We start from the raw sequence: 18559 nt of genomic DNA on the forward strand, positions 1-18559 counted from the left end.
GACTGAACCGCGTGCGCTGGAGCAACCAGTGAGCGGCCAGTAGCTCATTGAGGCCCTTTGTGTTGTATGCGCTTGGTTTCAAGCTTCTAAGACCTTCCAATTTCAAGCTATGAAGGAAAAGTGAAGACACGTTTACTTTTCATATTTCATGACAGTTGGCTGAGACGGCCAAAACATGCGCTCGTGGAAACTTTTTTCAAAATCCACTTTGGGATTGTAAGATGTAAAGTGACTTTCTGTCACAATGCAGTACATGCACCTCAACACCCAACTTCATGAACACCACATCAGAGTGAATGATGCGACTGAACCGCGTGCGCTGGAGCCACCAGTGAGCGGCCAGTAGCTCATTGAGGCCCTTTGTGTTGTATGCGCTTGGTTTCAAGCTTCTAAGACCTTCCAATTTCAAGCTATGAAGGAAAAGTGAAGACACGTTTACTTTTCATATTTCATGACAGTTGGCTGAGACGGCCAAAACATATGCGCTCGTGGAAACTTTTTTCAAAATCCACTTTGGGCTTGTAAGATGTTGTAAAGTGACTTTCTGTCACAATGCAGTACATGCACCTCAACACCCAACTTCATGAACACCACATCAGAGTGAATGATGCGACTGAACCGCGTGCGCTGGAGCCACCAGTGAGCGGCCAGTAGCTCATTGAGGCCCTTTGTGTTGTATGCGCTTGGTTTCAAGCTTCTAAGACCTTCCAATTTCAAGCTATGAAGGAAAAGTGAAGACACGTTTACTTTTCATATTTCATGACAGTTGGCTGAGACGGCCAAAACATGCGCTCGTGGAAACTTTTTTCAAAATCCACTTTGGGCTTGTAAGATGTTGTAAAGTGACTTTCTGTCACAATGCAGTACATGCACCTCAACACCCAACTTCATGAACACCACATCAGAGTGAATGATGCGACTGAACCGCGTGCGCTGGAGCAACCAGTGAGCGGCCAGTAGCTCATTGAGGCCCTTTGTGTTGTATGCGCTTGGTTTCAAGCTTCTAAGACCTTCCAATTTCAAGCTATGAAGGAAAAGTGAAGACACGTTTACTTTTCATATTTCATGACAGTTGGCTGAGACGGCCAAAACATGCGCTCGTGGAAACTTTTTTCAAAATCCACTTTGGGCTTGTAAGATGTTGTAAAGTGACTTTCTGTCACAATGCAGTACATGCACCTCAACACCCAACTTCATGAACACCACATCAGAGTGAATGATGCGACTGAACCGCGTGCGCTGGAGCCACCAGTGAGAGGCCAGTAGCTCATTGAGGCCCTTTGTGTTGTATGCGCTTGGTTTCAAGCTTCTAAGACCTTCCAATTTCAAGCTATGAAGGAAAAGTGAAGACACGTTTACTTTTCATATTTCATGACAGTTGGCTGAGACGGCCAAAACATGCGCTCGTGGAAACTTTTTTCAAAATCCACTTTGGGCTTGTAAGATGTTGTAAAGTGACTTTCTGTCACAATGCAGTACATGCACCTCAACACCCAACTTCATGAACACCACATCAGAGTGAATGATGCGACTGAACCGCGTGCGCTGGAGCCACCAGTGAGCGGCCAGTAGCTCATTGAGGCCCTTTGTGTTGTATGCGCTTGGTTTCAAGCTTCTAAGACCTTCCAATTTCAAGCTATGAAGGAAAAGTGAAGACACGTTTACTTTTCATATTTCATGACAGTTGGCTGAGACGGCCAAAACATGCGCTCGTGGAAACTTTTTTCAAAATCCACTTTGGGCTTGTAAGATGTTGTAAAGTGACTTTCTGTCACAATGCAGTACATGCACCTCAACACCCAACTTCATGAACACCACATCAGAGTGAATGATGCGACTGAACCGCGTGCGCTGGAGCCACCAGTGAGCGGCCAGTAGCTCATTGAGGCCCTTTGTGTTGTATGCGCTTGGTTTCAAGCTTCTAAGACCTTCCAATTTCAAGCTATGAAGGAAAAGTGAAGACACGTTTACTTTTCATATTTCATGACAGTTGGCTGAGACGGCCAAAACATGCGCTCGTGGAAACTTTTTTCAAAATCCACTTTGGGCTTGTAAGATGTTGTAAAGTGACTTTCTGTCACAATGCAGTACATGCACCTCAACACCCAACTTCATGAACACCACATCAGAGTGAATGATGCGACTGAACCGCGTGCGCTGGAGCCACCAGTGAGCGGCCAGTAGCTCATTGAGGCCCTTTGTGTTGTATGCGCTTGGTTTCAAGCTTCTAAGACCTTCCAATTTCAAGCTATGAAGGAAAAGTCAAGACACGTTTACTTTTCATATTTCATGACAGTTGGCTGAGACGGCCAAAACATGCGCTCGTGGAAACTTTTTTCAAAATCCACTTTGGGCTTGTAAGATGTTGTAAAGTGACTTTCTGTCACAATGCAGTACATGCACCTCAACACCCAACTTCATGAACACCACATCAGAGTGAATGATGCGACTGAACCGCGTGCGCTGGAGCCACCAGTGAGCGGCCAGTAGCTCATTGAGGCCCTTTGTGTTGTATGCGCTTGGTTTCAAGCTTCTAAGACCTTCCAATTTCAAGCTATGAAGGAAAAGTGAAGACACGTTTACTTTTCATATTTCATGACAGTTGGCTGAGACGGCCAAAACACGCGCTCGTGGAAACTTTTTTCAAAATCCACTTTGGGCTTGTAAGATGTTGTAAAGTGACTTTCTGTCACAATGCACTACATGCACCTCAACACCCAACTTCATGAACACCACATCAGAGTGAATGATGCGACTGAACCGCGTGCGCTGGAGCCACCAGTGAGCGGCCAGTAGCTCATTGAGGCCCTTTGTGTTGTATGCGCTTGGTTTCAAGCTTCTAAGACCTTCCAATTTCAAGCTAAGAAGGAAAAGTGAAGACACGTTTACTTTTCATATTTCATGACAGTTGGCTGAGACGGCCAAAACATGCGCTCGTGGAAACTTTTTTCAAAATCCACTTTCGGCTTGTAAGATGTTGTAAAGTGACTTTCTGTCACAATGCAGTACATGCACCTCAACACCCAACTTCATGAACACCACATCAGAGTGAATGATGCGACTGAACCGCGTGCGCTGGAGCAACCAGTGAGCGGCCAGTAGCTCATTGAGGCCCTTTGTGTTGTATGCGCTTGGTTTCAAGCTTCTAAGACCTTCCAATTTCAAGCTATGAAGGAAAAGTGAAGACACGTTTACTTTTCATATTTCATGACAGTTGGCTGAGACGGCCAAAACATGCGCTCGTGGAAACTTTTTTCAAAATCCACTTTGGGCTTGTAAGATGTTGTAAAGTGACTTTCTGTCACAATGCAGTACATGCACCTCAACACCCAACTTCATGAACACCACATCAGAGTGAATGATGCGACTGAACCGCGTGCGCTGGAGCCACCAGTGAGCGGCCAGTAGCTCATTGAGGCCCTTTGTGTTGTATGCGCTTGGTTTCAAGCTTCTAAGACCTTCCAATTTCAAGCTATGAAGGAAAAGTGAAGACACGTTTACTTTTCATATTTCATGACAGTTGGCTGAGACGGCCAAAACATGCGCTCGTGGAAACTTTTTTCAAAATCCACTTTGGGCTTGTAAGATGTTGTAAAGTGACTTTCTGTCACAATGCACTACATGCACCTCAACACCCAACTTCATGAACACCACATCAGAGTGAATGATGCGACTGAACCGCGTGCGCTGGAGCCACCAGTGAGCGGCCAGTAGCTCATTGAGGCCCTTTGTGTTGTATGCGCTTGGTTTCAAGCTTCTAAGACCTTCCAATTTCAAGCTATGAAGGAAAAGTGAAGACACGTTTACTTTTCATATTTCATGACAGTTGGCTGAGACGGCCAAAACATGCGCTCGTGGAAACTTTTTTCAAAATCCACTTTGGGCTTGTAAGATGTTGTAAAGTGACTTTCTGTCACAATGCAGTACATGCACCTCAACACCCAACTTCATGAACACCACATCAGAGTGAATGATGCGACTGAACCGCGTGCGCTGGAGCCACCAGTGAGCGGCCAGTAGCTCATTGAGGCCCTTTGTGTTGTATGCGCTTGGTTTCAAGCTTCTAAGACCTTCCAATTTCAAGCTATGAAGGAAAAGTGAAGACACGTTTACTTTTCATATTTCATGACAGTTGGCTGAGACGGCCAAAACATGCGCTCGTGGAAACTTTTTTCAAAATCCACTTTGGGCTTGTAAGATGTTGTAAAGTGACTTTCTGTCACAATGCAGTACATGCACCTCAACACCCAACTTCATGAACACCACATCAGAGTGAATGATGCGACTGAACCGCGTGCGCTGGAGCCACCAGTGAGCGGCCAGTAGCTCATTGAGGCCCTTTGTGTTGTATGCGCTTGGTTTCAAGCTTCTAAGACCTTCCAATTTCAAGCTATGAAGGAAAAGTGAAGACACGTTTACTTTTCATATTTCATGACAGTTGGCTGAGACGGCCAAAACATGCGCTCGTGGAAACTTTTTTCAAAATCCACTTTGGGCTTGTAAGATGTTGTAAAGTGACTTTCTGTCACAATGCACTACATGCACCTCAACACCCAACTTCATGAACACCACATCAGAGTGAATGATGCGACTGAACCGCGTGCGCTGGAGCCACCAGTGAGCGGCCAGTAGCTCATTGAGGCCCTTTGTGTTGTATGCGCTTGGTTTCAAGCTTCTAAGACCTTCCAATTTCAAGCTATGAAGGAAAAGTGAAGACACGTTTACTTTTCATATTTCATGACAGTTGGCTGAGACGGCCAAAACATGCGCTCGTGGAAACTTTTTTCAAAATCCACTTTGGGCTTGTAAGATGTTGTAAAGTGACTTTCTGTCACAATGCAGTACATGCACCTCAACACCCAACTTCATGAACACCACATCAGAGTGAATGATGCGACTGAACCGCGTGCGCTGGAGCAACCAGTGAGCGGCCAGTAGCTCATTGAGGCCCTTTGTGTTGTATGCGCTTGGTTTCAAACTTCTAAGACCTTCCAATTTCAAGCTATGAAGGAAAAGTGAAGACACGTTTACTTTTCATATTTCATGACAGTTGGCTGAGACGGCCAAAACATGCGCTCGTGGAAACTTTTTTCAAAATCCACTTTGGGCTTGTAAGATGTTGTAAAGTGACTTTCTGTCACAATGCAGTACATGCACCTCAACACCCAACTTCATGAACACCACATCAGAGTGAATGATGCGACTGAACCGCGTGCGCTGGAGCCACCAGTGAGCGGCCAGTAGCTCATTGAGGCCCTTTGTGTTGTATGCGCTTGGTTTCAAGCTTCTAAGACCTTCCAATTTCAAGCTATGAAGGAAAAGTGAAGACACGTTTACTTTTCATATTTCATGACAGTTGGCTGAGACGGCCAAAACATGCGCTCGTGGAAACTTTTTTCAAAATCCACTTTGGGCTTGTAAGATGTTGTAAAGTGACTTTCTGTCACAATGCACTACATGCACCTCAACACCCAACTTCATGAACACCACATCAGAGTGAATGATGCGACTGAACCGCGTGCGCTGGAGCCACCAGTGAGCGGCCAGTAGCTCATTGAGGCCCTTTGTGTTGTATGCGCTTGGTTTCAAGCTTCTAAGACCTTCCAATTTCAAGCTATGAAGGAAAAGTGAAGACACGTTTACTTTTCATATTTCATGACAGTTGGCTGAGACGGCCAAAACATGCGCTCGTGGAAACTTTTTTCAAAATCCACTTTGGGCTTGTAAGATGTTGTAAAGTGACTTTCTGTCACAATGCAGTACATGCACCTCAACACCCAACTTCATGAACACCACATCAGAGTGAATGATGCGACTGAACCGCGTGCGCTGGAGCCACCAGTGAGCGGCCAGTAGCTCATTGAGGCCCTTTGTGTTGTATGCGCTTGGTTTCAAGCTTCTAAGACCTTCCAATTTCAAGCTATGAAGGAAAAGTGAAGACACGTTTACTTTTCATATTTCATGACAGTTGGCAGAGACGGCCAAAACATGCGCTCGTGGAAACTTTTTTCAAAATCCACTTTGGGCTTGTAAGATGTTGTAAAGTGACTTTCTGTCACAATGCAGTACATGCACCTCAACACCCAACTTCATGAACACCACATCAGAGTGAATGATGCGACTGAACCGCGTGCGCTGGAGCCACCAGTGAGCGGCCAGTAGCTCATTGAGGCCCTTTGTGTTGTATGCGCTTGGTTTCAAGCTTCTAAGACCTTCCAATTTCAAGCTATGAAGGAAAAGTGAAGACACGTTTACTTTTCATATTTCATGACAGTTGGCTGAGACGGCCAAAACATGCGCTCGTGGAAACTTTTTTCAAAATCCACTTTGGGCTTGTAAGATGTTGTAAAGTGACTTTCTGTCACAATGCACTACATGCACCTCAACACCCAACTTCATGAACACCACATCAGAGTGAATGATGCGACTGAACCGCGTGCGCTGGAGCCACCAGTGAGCGGCCAGTAGCTCATTGAGGCCCTTTGTGTTGTATGCGCTTGGTTTCAAGCTTCTAAGACCTTCCAATTTCAAGCTATGAAGGAAAAGTGAAGACACGTTTACTTTTCATATTTCATGACAGTTGGCTGAGACGGCCAAAACATGCGCTCGTGGAAACTTTTTTCAAAATCCACTTTGGGCTTGTAAGATGTTGTAAAGTGACTTTCTGTCACAATGCAGTACATGCACCTCAACACCCAACTTCATGAACACCACATCAGAGTGAATGATGCGACTGAACCGCGTGCGCTGGAGCAACCAGTGAGCGGCCAGTAGCTCATTGAGGCCCTTTGTGTTGTATGCGCTTGGTTTCAAGCTTCTAAGACCTTCCAATTTCAAGCTATGAAGGAAAAGTGAAGACACGTTTACTTTTCATATTTCATGACAGTTGGCTGAGACGGCCAAAACATGCGCTCGTGGAAACTTTTTTCAAAATCCACTTTGGGATTGTAAGATGTAAAGTGACTTTCTGTCACAATGCAGTACATGCACCTCAACACCCAACTTCATGAACACCACATCAGAGTGAATGATGCGACTGAACCGCGTGCGCTGGAGCCACCAGTGAGCGGCCAGTAGCTCATTGAGGCCCTTTGTGTTGTATGCGCTTGGTTTCAAGCTTCTAAGACCTTCCAATTTCAAGCTATGAAGGAAAAGTGAAGACACGTTTACTTTTCATATTTCATGACAGTTGGCTGAGACGGCCAAAACATATGCGCTCGTGGAAACTTTTTTCAAAATCCACTTTGGGCTTGTAAGATGTTGTAAAGTGACTTTCTGTCACAATGCAGTACATGCACCTCAACACCCAACTTCATGAACACCACATCAGAGTGAATGATGCGACTGAACCGCGTGCGCTGGAGCCACCAGTGAGCGGCCAGTAGCTCATTGAGGCCCTTTGTGTTGTATGCGCTTGGTTTCAAGCTTCTAAGACCTTCCAATTTCAAGCTATGAAGGAAAAGTGAAGACACGTTTACTTTTCATATTTCATGACAGTTGGCTGAGACGGCCAAAACATGCGCTCGTGGAAACTTTTTTCAAAATCCACTTTGGGCTTGTAAGATGTTGTAAAGTGACTTTCTGTCACAATGCAGTACATGCACCTCAACACCCAACTTCATGAACACCACATCAGAGTGAATGATGCGACTGAACCGCGTGCGCTGGAGCAACCAGTGAGCGGCCAGTAGCTCATTGAGGCCCTTTGTGTTGTATGCGCTTGGTTTCAAGCTTCTAAGACCTTCCAATTTCAAGCTATGAAGGAAAAGTGAAGACACGTTTACTTTTCATATTTCATGACAGTTGGCTGAGACGGCCAAAACATGCGCTCGTGGAAACTTTTTTCAAAATCCACTTTGGGCTTGTAAGATGTTGTAAAGTGACTTTCTGTCACAATGCAGTACATGCACCTCAACACCCAACTTCATGAACACCACATCAGAGTGAATGATGCGACTGAACCGCGTGCGCTGGAGCCACCAGTGAGAGGCCAGTAGCTCATTGAGGCCCTTTGTGTTGTATGCGCTTGGTTTCAAGCTTCTAAGACCTTCCAATTTCAAGCTATGAAGGAAAAGTGAAGACACGTTTACTTTTCATATTTCATGACAGTTGGCTGAGACGGCCAAAACATGCGCTCGTGGAAACTTTTTTCAAAATCCACTTTGGGCTTGTAAGATGTTGTAAAGTGACTTTCTGTCACAATGCAGTACATGCACCTCAACACCCAACTTCATGAACACCACATCAGAGTGAATGATGCGACTGAACCGCGTGCGCTGGAGCCACCAGTGAGCGGCCAGTAGCTCATTGAGGCCCTTTGTGTTGTATGCGCTTGGTTTCAAGCTTCTAAGACCTTCCAATTTCAAGCTATGAAGGAAAAGTGAAGACACGTTTACTTTTCATATTTCATGACAGTTGGCTGAGACGGCCAAAACATGCGCTCGTGGAAACTTTTTTCAAAATCCACTTTGGGCTTGTAAGATGTTGTAAAGTGACTTTCTGTCACAATGCAGTACATGCACCTCAACACCCAACTTCATGAACACCACATCAGAGTGAATGATGCGACTGAACCGCGTGCGCTGGAGCCACCAGTGAGCGGCCAGTAGCTCATTGAGGCCCTTTGTGTTGTATGCGCTTGGTTTCAAGCTTCTAAGACCTTCCAATTTCAAGCTATGAAGGAAAAGTGAAGACACGTTTACTTTTCATATTTCATGACAGTTGGCTGAGACGGCCAAAACATGCGCTCGTGGAAACTTTTTTCAAAATCCACTTTGGGCTTGTAAGATGTTGTAAAGTGACTTTCTGTCACAATGCAGTACATGCACCTCAACACCCAACTTCATGAACACCACATCAGAGTGAATGATGCGACTGAACCGCGTGCGCTGGAGCCACCAGTGAGCGGCCAGTAGCTCATTGAGGCCCTTTGTGTTGTATGCGCTTGGTTTCAAGCTTCTAAGACCTTCCAATTTCAAGCTATGAAGGAAAAGTCAAGACACGTTTACTTTTCATATTTCATGACAGTTGGCTGAGACGGCCAAAACATGCGCTCGTGGAAACTTTTTTCAAAATCCACTTTGGGCTTGTAAGATGTTGTAAAGTGACTTTCTGTCACAATGCAGTACATGCACCTCAACACCCAACTTCATGAACACCACATCAGAGTGAATGATGCGACTGAACCGCGTGCGCTGGAGCCACCAGTGAGCGGCCAGTAGCTCATTGAGGCCCTTTGTGTTGTATGCGCTTGGTTTCAAGCTTCTAAGACCTTCCAATTTCAAGCTATGAAGGAAAAGTGAAGACACGTTTACTTTTCATATTTCATGACAGTTGGCTGAGACGGCCAAAACATGCGCTCGTGGAAACTTTTTTCAAAATCCACTTTGGGCTTGTAAGATGTTGTAAAGTGACTTTCTGTCACAATGCAGTACATGCACCTCAACACCCAACTTCATGAACACCACATCAGAGTGAATGATGCGACTGAACCGCGTGCGCTGGAGCCACCAGTGAGCGGCCAGTAGCTCATTGAGGCCCTTTGTGTTGTATGCGCTTGGTTTCAAGCTTCTAAGACCTTCCAATTTCAAGCTATTGTGACAAAGCAGTGTGAGGGAGGGATAACAGGATGTACCCCAACCAATAGCCCGACTACGCCACCCCAGGACAATCACTGTAATTACCCCCAGGGAAATACCACAGTAGAATATATGAACTACACAGGTTCGTATGCAATACGCAGAAGACGTGAATTCCAATTGAATAAAAGTTTATTGAAGAAACAAGGGGAAAGGGGAGGTGGGAACTGAAGACCTGTTGGAGGAAGAGGCCTGGAAGACTCGCATGGGTTAAGAGAATGTAAAAATATATTTATTTAACACTTTAGTCTGAGGTTTAATTTAACAATAAAGGTTGCACTTCTCAAAATGAATATAGCTAGGTGGGGCTTACCTGAGGGAGGCACGCTACTGATGGAGTGTTCCAAAATCCACACGTGTACACACACACACACACACACACACTCGGTGAAGTGGATCTCCAAACAAGCTGCTGCGAGCAGTGCACTGAACCGCACAGCCCAACACAGCACAGCACACAGCACAGCACAGCACAGCACACCACACAGCACGGCACGGCACAGCACAGCAAGGCAAGCATGCAGTGATAGGGTCCCACCACCAGGTGTCTAGCCTCCCCTAAGTAGCACCCGACCTGCCAAATAAACAAATAAAACAAACACACAATTAAGGCACCAGAAGATAATACATAAACCAAGGAAGACACTACAACAATACATGAAGGACAATAACAACACTTGCCAACACTGACAAAACTACAACTTAAATCATGCAAAGCGACAGTAGCCCGCATACACAATCACATGCAGACAGATGGAGGGAGATGCACATCAGGCCACAGCGCCTCGGAGAGGCTGACGACATGCAGCAGGTATTATAGTTAGGCAAACTCACCAACCAAAGCAAAAGAAAACCCCCAAACAAAAACCCCACAAAACAATAGAATTGGGTACTAAGGCACTGGACAAAGACCCAGACAAACAAGATCACGAGGAAATCACAGATACAAACAGGAGACGAAGGAGACGAGATGAACACTAGACGGAAACCAAATCGTAAGACAAAACAGCAACGCCCGTGAAGTCCGGCCCTCCAGTCAACCAGGCTACATGCACCCGCTCCAGAGACAATGGCGGCGAAGTCAAAGATCCGTACTATAAGCACATAGTTAAATAAATCAGTGTGCGTGAACTTGTAGCGACGGTGTCGCATAAACTAACATTAAGAAGCATACCTGAGCTGGCAAAGAGCAGGAATACCCTCAACGGGAACGGTGGAGGACGGACATTGCAAGGAAGCTACAAAACAAGAAGGTAAGCTCATAAAATGTAAAATGTTAATAACCAACGCAACCCGCTAAGGATTGAGACCTACCGCAACAGACAGGGAGCCATCTCAATGAGGGGGGAGAGCAAAAGTTACCAGCGCAGTCACTCACCGGTACTTCCAGGTCTTTTTAAAGGTGTTTTGGCAGCGGCTGCTAATCAGGGGGATTGACAAGTAATTAGCTAATAATGACGTGACAGCACGGGAGGTTCAGAGGGGGTGAACCTACCCCACTACAATCTACCCCTGGTTTTTTTTCATCGGCGCCCCGACGATGGACTAACAAACTGGCATAGGAGTTAAGGCACAGGTCGGGGAGAGCCAACAGCCCCCGAGGTATCCCCTCCTGCTGGTCTTGGAAGGTGGTATAGGTTGGAGTGCTGACCTGCCTTGACTCTAGCCGTCCTCCTCACTTCAGGCATACTGGCGCTGGATTGGGTGGACGACTGTGGAGCATCATTTATGGATTCCGCCAGGGGTGGGCCATCAAGTGGCACAGTAGCATTTGTTAATGTGTCTCCTTCCCATCCTTGACCCAGGGTTGGTAGCCTGGTGGCCTGAAAGGACAGAGGACTTGCAGAGAGTGGTGGCCCAGGAACAGGGACCGAAGCAGTTGTGACAGGGAGACCAGAGGGCTGGGGCTCATCCGGTCTCCAAAGGAAGAGATCATGGGAGCCTTCTTCCTGGGAGGGTACACATTCAAGGGCAGGAGGGGGCGGGCTGCTTGAAGGCTCTGGGCCAAGATGTGGCTTCAACATGGTGCGATGGATATGCTTCACCTTCCCCGGAGAATCAACTGGTGCGATGGTGTAGACCACACCTCCTGGCCTGGGGACCTTCAACACTTGGTGTAACAGTGGGTGCCATAGATCTTGGATTTTGTTACGCCCCCTAAGCCCATGGTTACGGACATACACCAGCTGACCTTCTTGTAACGGCCGATCCTTCACCCGAGGTGCATGATGGTTCTGGCGCTGTTCAGCAGTAGTGGCTAGGCGCTTTTTGGCCCCATCAAACGCCAGATTGAGTCGAGTCTGATGCTCCACTATCCAGCTGTGCACGGTGCCTGGTAAAGGGTCGGCCACCCTACCTAACAGAAAGTCAACTGGTAATTTAGGGTCTTGACCAAACATCAGAAAATAGGGTGTCTCACCTGTCGACTGATGCGGTGTGGTATTATAGGAAAACACCACCTGCGGCAGACAGGAAGTCCAGTCCCTTTTCCGTGAGGTGGGGAGCACACGCAGGAGATTGTGCAGCGTCCGATTGAAGCGCTCACATTGGCCGTTACCAGCCGGATGATAGGGAGTGGTCCTAGATTTTGAAACATCATACAAGAGGCAAAGCTGTTGTATCAACACACTCTCAAAGTTACGGCCTTGGTCTGTATGAACGCGACTAGGGATGCCGAACTTGTAGAACCACTCTGTGACAAGTACCTGCGCCACAGTCGCCGCCCGCTGGTCCCTGGTGGGAATAGCAAGAGTATATTTGCTAAACACATCGGTCATCACAAGCACATTCTCAACTCCATTATGAGTGGGTTCCAGTATGGTAAAATCTAAAGCTAAAATTTCATTAGGTCTAGATGCTAGTAAGTGTCCCATAAAGCTGTGCACCACAGGCTGTGTGTTTTTACTGACCTGGCAACGTTCGCACTCCTGGCACCAACGTTTAATTTCCGAGAACATTTTAGGCCAGTAGCAACGCTGCTGCACCAACTGACTTGTCCGTTCAATGCCCTGGTGCCCGTGGCTCTGATGGAGCTGACCCAGAACAACAGACTTCAATGCCGCCGGCAGAACCAGTTGGAAGACCTCCTCGTTACCATCGGGGCGGAAGATCCGGCGATACAGGATGCCATCCTTGTTCACCAGGCGATCCCACTGGCGCAACAACACCAAAGCACCGGGGGACAGCTGATGTCGTTCAGCTGCAGTGGGACGCTCCTTCCGCTTCCAATACGCCAGGATGTCATGGATGTCAGGGTCAGTTTCCTGCAGGGACTGGAGCTCAGAGGGGGAGTGGTGAGGGAAAACAGCAATAGAGGACTGCGTTACTTCAGCAAAGCTTTGGTTCACCATGGCCTGTTGCAAGGAGGCAGGGAGAGCAGTTCCGGGGCTTCCTGTCAAGGAAGGATCTGGGGCTACGTACTGCCGTGAGAGGGCATCAGCATTAGTATTTGATTTGCCGGACCTGTACTTCAGCTGATAGTCAAAAGCCGCCAGCTGCGCTGCCCACCGCTGTTCCGTGGCACCTAGCTTGGCGGTGGACAGATGGCTGAGAGGGTTATTATCCGTGAACACCACACACTTTTGGCCTAGCAGGTACTCACGGAATTTCTCAGTCATGGCCCACTTGAGCGCAACAAACTCCAACTTCATGGAGCTATAGTTGGACATGTTGCGCTCAGTGGGCCTCAGACCTCGACTGGCATATGCGATGGGTCGGACCGTCCCACCCTGCTCCTGAGAGAGAATGGCCCCCAGGCCGCTGTGGCTAGCGTCGACTTCCAGGATAAATGGCAGGGAGAAGTCGGCATAAGCAAGTACAGGTGCACTAACAAATTTACTTTTCAGTCCGTCGAAGCTGCTCTCGCACTCGCCTGTCCATGCTGATGCCAAGCTTCGGCCAGATGCTTTCTTTGATTTGGTCCCTGCCAGCTCTGCTACCAACCTATGTAGAGGGGCCGCCAGCTTGGCAAACCCCTCCACAAAGCGGCGATAGTAGCTGGCGAAACCTAAAAATGAACGAAGCTCTGAGATGTGGGAGGGCCGTTTCCAATTAGCTACCACCTCTACCTTCTTCGGGTCGGTTGAAACCCCGTGGCTGGAGATTACGTGACCCAGATAGCCCACTTTCTTCTGGAAAAACGCACATTTCTCCAGCTTGGCTTTTAGACCTTCCTGTTTCAAGCGGCCAAGCACCACGTCCAACCGCTGCAGGTGCTGCGAGACAGAAGAAGAGAAAACCACCACATCATCCAAATATAACAATAATGACTGGCACTGCTGGTCTCCAAACATCCGCTGCATCAGCCTCTGGAAAGTACTAGGGGCGTTGCAAAGCCCAAACGGCATTCTGTTCCATTCAAAAAGACCGAATGGGGTACAGAATGCCGTTTTAGCTTTGTCAGACTCTGCAACAGGTACCTGGTTGTATCCACTTGCCAGATCGAGAGTGGAGAACCAGCAGGCCCCAGAAAGGGCATCCAAGGTTTCCTCGATCCGAGGGAGCGGGAACGCATCCTTACGGGTTTTCCCATTTAGCTGGCGGTAGTCCACACACAAGCGTGGGCTCCCATCTTTCTTCTTAACGAGGACTATGGGGGACGCGTAGGGGCTGCAGCTCTCCCGAATGATCTGTGCCTCAAGAAGCTGTTGGATGTGAGACTTTACCACTTCATATTCGGACGGGGGCAACCGGCGATAACGCTGTCGGACAGGAACATCGTCCACTAGAGGAATCTCATGAGTAATGAGGCGGGTGCAGCCCAAGTCCCCTTCATGAGCGGCGAAAACTGAGCTGTAATTCAGTAGCAGTGATCGGACCTGGCTCTGGTCCTGATCCGACAGAGCAGACAAATCAAGGGCCTCTATCTTTGATTTAATTGGGTCAGGGGTTACTGAATTAAGAGTGGAGGCATGTACTGCCCGTACTTCAGCTATTTCTGGAGGCAGACTAACCACATAAACCTCAGTTAGATTTCCCAGTATAGAGCGTGGGTACAGTAAGGTGTCATTAGTCCCCACGTTAACTACAGGAATATAAGCAGTGCCGTGGGTCACCTGAACTAAGGCTGGGGATGCCAAAAGGCCAGCAGGCAAACCAGAAGATAGAGGCTCAAAAAGGGCCGAGCCCCCAGTCTGTAAGCCAGAACAGGTAGTGGCTATAAACTTGAGCGTTCCCCCTGGAACACGATGAACCCTTCCCCCTCGTACTCTGACAGTTCGGTCAGTTGCCCCAGAAGATAGACTAGCCTGATGACATTGCTGCAAAGCTTCAAATACTGACTCTGGGGCTTTTGCTACTGTGTGTGACTCAAAGAAAGATGGGCCATGTTGGCCAAACAGTTCATGATAACATTTGCCTATAATGTTCATCCCTAACACTCCGGGGACCTGAGACATTGAACCTCCTACAGGATCCTTAACCACCAATACCCCACACCCTGGTACATCCTTACTACAGAGTTTAACATCTAATTCTAAGTAGCCAAGGTACGGGATTCCTAAACCATTGGCCGCACGAAGCTGCAACCATTGACACTGCCTCAAGCGATCCTGACCCCATGGTTCAAAATGGTGTCTGAAGAAAGTCTCAGTAATGGTCGACACCATAGATCCTGTATCTAAAAGACAAGGCACCTCCACCCCTCCCATAGTAACACTTATATGTGGGCAAGATGACATAAGCTGAGGTACCGTCCTTTTATCCCCCTTCACTACACAGGAGCCATTAACATCCCCAACCGAACTACGGCTCAATAGGTCGGTGGGTGCTAGTTTTCCTGTGGCTGACTGGACTGGGTGGACCTTGGGATAGAAGAGGAACTAGAAAAGGAAGTGGCTCTAGGGCGGGGAGGGACCCTCGGGCCATCACAATCACGAGCAAAGTGGCCTGGTTGCTGGCACCTTCTGCAGATGACAGGCCCAGAGAAAGCTCCACTGGGTTGTTTAGTGGCCTGGAGAAGACTAACGCTACGTGTGAGTAGGTCAAGCTGTTCCTGCTGGCGTTTCAAAATCTCCTTCAGTTCAACAAGGTCATGGTTTGGTAGGGGACTACGAGGAGGGTGGCGCTGTTCGCCCTGAACTCCATATACTATACCATAAGCAGAGGGGACAGACTGACTCCTACCCCTCATTGTTGCCGGCATGACTTCCCGCTCCCACCTAATAGCCTCCCTACGAACTTCAAGTAGAGTGGAAGTGGGTTCACGCCGCACCAGCTGTTTCAATTCCCTACGGAGTGCACCATCAGTTACACACTCAATAAATTGATCGCGTAACATTACCTCAGAATTTGGGACGGCATGAGGAGCGACCTGTCTGATCTTCCCCATCAAACTCATCAAGGCCAGGGAGAATTCCAGTAGACTCTCCCCATCTTGTTGCCTTCTTGAAAAGAATGACTCCTGTAATGACACATGGGACTGACAACAACCATACAATTCACGTAAAACTGCTGTAATTTTATCTGGGTCCCTCCTCTCCTCAGCAGAGCGATATTTGATTTCCTCCCTTGCTTCTCCTTCTAAATGGTCAAAGAGAAAGAAAGCTTGGTCAGCAGAGGAAAGGTGCCGAGCCCGCATGCAGGCCTGTACCTCTTCTTCCCACTCGTCAAAACTTATACCAGACCTGCCTGAGAAGTTAGGACATTTTCTATCCCTAGGGATGAAAACAAATCTTTCATTTGACACATTAACTGGAGGTGCAGCTGGCGGTCGGTCCAACAGCAAGCGGTCATTATCAGCTTGAAGCTGTGCAACCCTTTCTCGAAGCTGCTGCATTTCTTCAACCATGGCTACTATGACCACTCACTGCACAATGTAATAAGGGGAGGAGTCAAATACAAAGGGGATTAGATCACAGCTAGTTCAGCTTAGAGAATTGTTGTTTGTCCCGCCACAAGGGCCGCTGCTGTTTTGTCTTGACACTGGACACAATTAGCTTCACATACAATACAATACAATACAAATTAAGGATTAAAGACAATATAAACCCAAAAAAACAACCTTCTGGTGCCAAACAAACCTAAACAGATTTGGAATTCACGTCTTTTGCTTTTCAAATGCAATCCTGCCGACCCACGTCAAATTGTGACAAAGCAGTGTGAGGGAGGGATAACAGGATGTACCCCAACCAATAGCCCGACTACGCCACCCCAGGACAATCACTGTAATTACCCCCAGGGAAATACCACAGTAGAATATATGAACTACACAGGTTCGTATGCAATACGCAGAAGACGTGAATTCCAATTGAATAAAAGTTTATTGAAGAAACAAGGGGAAAGGGGAGGTGGGAACTGAAGACCTGTTGGAGGGAGAGGCCTGGAAGACTCGCATGGGTTAAGAGAATGTAAAAATATATTTATTTAACACTTTAGTCTGAGGTTTAATTTAACAATAAAGGTTGCACTTCTCAAAATGAATATAGCTAGGTGGGGCTTACCTGAGGGAGGCACGCTACTGATGGAGTGTTCCAAAATCCACACGTGTACACACACACACACACACACACACTCGGTGAAGTGGATCTCCAAACAAGCTGCTGCGAGCAGTGCACTGAACCGCACAGCCCAACACAGCACAGCACACAGCACAGCACAGCACAGCACACCACACAGCACGGCACGGCACAGCACAGCAAGGCAAGCATGCAGTGATAGGGTCCCACCACCAGGTGTCTAGCCTCCCCTAAGTAGCACCCGACCTGCCAAATAAACAAATAAAACAAACACACAATTAAGGCACCAGAAGATAATACATAAACCAAGGAAGACACTACAACAATACATGAAGGACAATAACAACACTTGCCAACACTGACAAAACTACAACTTAAATCATGCAAAGCGACAGTAGCCCGCATACACAATCACATGCAGACAGATGGAGGGAGATGCACATCAGGCCACAGCGCCTCGGAGAGGCTGACGACATGCAGCAGGTATTATAGTTAGGCAAACTCACCAACCAAAGCAAAAGAAAACCCCCAAACAAAAACCCCACAAAACAATAGAATTGGGTACTAAGGCACTGGACAAAGACCCAGACAAACAAGATCACGAGGAAATCACAGATACAAACAGGAGACGAAGGAGACGAGATGAACACTAGACGGAAACCAAATCGTAAGACAAAACAGCAACGCCCGTGAAGTCCGGCCCTCCAGTCAACCAGGCTACATGCACCCGCTCCAGAGACAATGGCGGCGAAGTCAAAGATCCGTACTATAAGCACATAGTTAAATAAATCAGTGTGCGTGAACTTGTAGCGACGGTGTCGCATAAACTAACATTAAGAAGCATACCTGAGCTGGCAAAGAGCAGGAATACCCTCAACGGGAACGGTGGAGGACGGACATTGCAAGGAAGCTACAAAACAAGAAGGTAAGCTCATAAAATGTAAAATGTTAATAACCAACGCAACCCGCTAAGGATTGAGACCTACCGCAACAGACAGGGAGCCATCTCAATGAGGGGGGAGAGCAAAAGTTACCAGCGCAGTCACTCACCGGTACTTCCAGGTCTTTTTAAAGGTGTTTTGGCAGCGGCTGCTAATCAGGGGGATTGACAAGTAATTAGCTAATAATGACGTGACAGCACGGGAGGTTCAGAGGGGGTGAACCTACCCCACTACACTATGAAGGAAAAGTGAAGACACGTTTACTTTTCATATTTCATGACAGTTGGCTGAGACGGCCAAAACATGCGCTCGTGGAAACTTTTTTCAAAATCCACTTTGGGCTTGTAAGATGTTGTAAAGTGACTTTCTGTCACAATGCAGTACATGCACCTCAACACCCAACTTCATGAACACCACATCAGAGTGAATGATGCGACTGAACCGCGTGCGCTGGAGCCACCAGTGAGCGGCCAGTAGCTCATTGAGGCCCTTTGTGTTGTATGCGCTTGGTTTCAAGCTTCTAAGA

The 18559-nt window shown here is 47.5% G+C and overlaps 2 long non-coding RNA genes across 2 annotated transcripts; both read right to left on the reverse strand.

Moving 5' to 3' along the window:
* Window positions 1-10575: 10575 nt before the first annotated feature.
* LOC134075066 (uncharacterized) lies at window positions 10576-11234 on the reverse strand. Its single transcript, XR_009938011.1, has 3 exons — window positions 10953-11234; window positions 10813-10876; window positions 10576-10732 (listed from the first exon to the last, which is right to left on the reverse strand). It is a non-coding gene; the product is annotated as an uncharacterized LOC134075066 (long non-coding RNA).
* A 6467-nt stretch (window positions 11235-17701) lies between these two features.
* On the reverse strand, window positions 17702-18155 carry LOC134075067 (uncharacterized). The gene is made up of 3 exons (XR_009938012.1): window positions 18079-18155; window positions 17939-18002; window positions 17702-17858 (listed from the first exon to the last, which is right to left on the reverse strand). It is a non-coding gene; the product is annotated as an uncharacterized LOC134075067 (long non-coding RNA).
* Window positions 18156-18559: the final 404 nt, after the last annotated feature.

This window comes from Sardina pilchardus, unplaced genomic scaffold, assembly GCF_963854185.1.
Source record: "Sardina pilchardus unplaced genomic scaffold, fSarPil1.1 HAP1_SCAFFOLD_98, whole genome shotgun sequence".
Classification (NCBI taxonomy): domain Eukaryota; kingdom Metazoa; phylum Chordata; class Actinopteri; order Clupeiformes; family Clupeidae; genus Sardina; species Sardina pilchardus.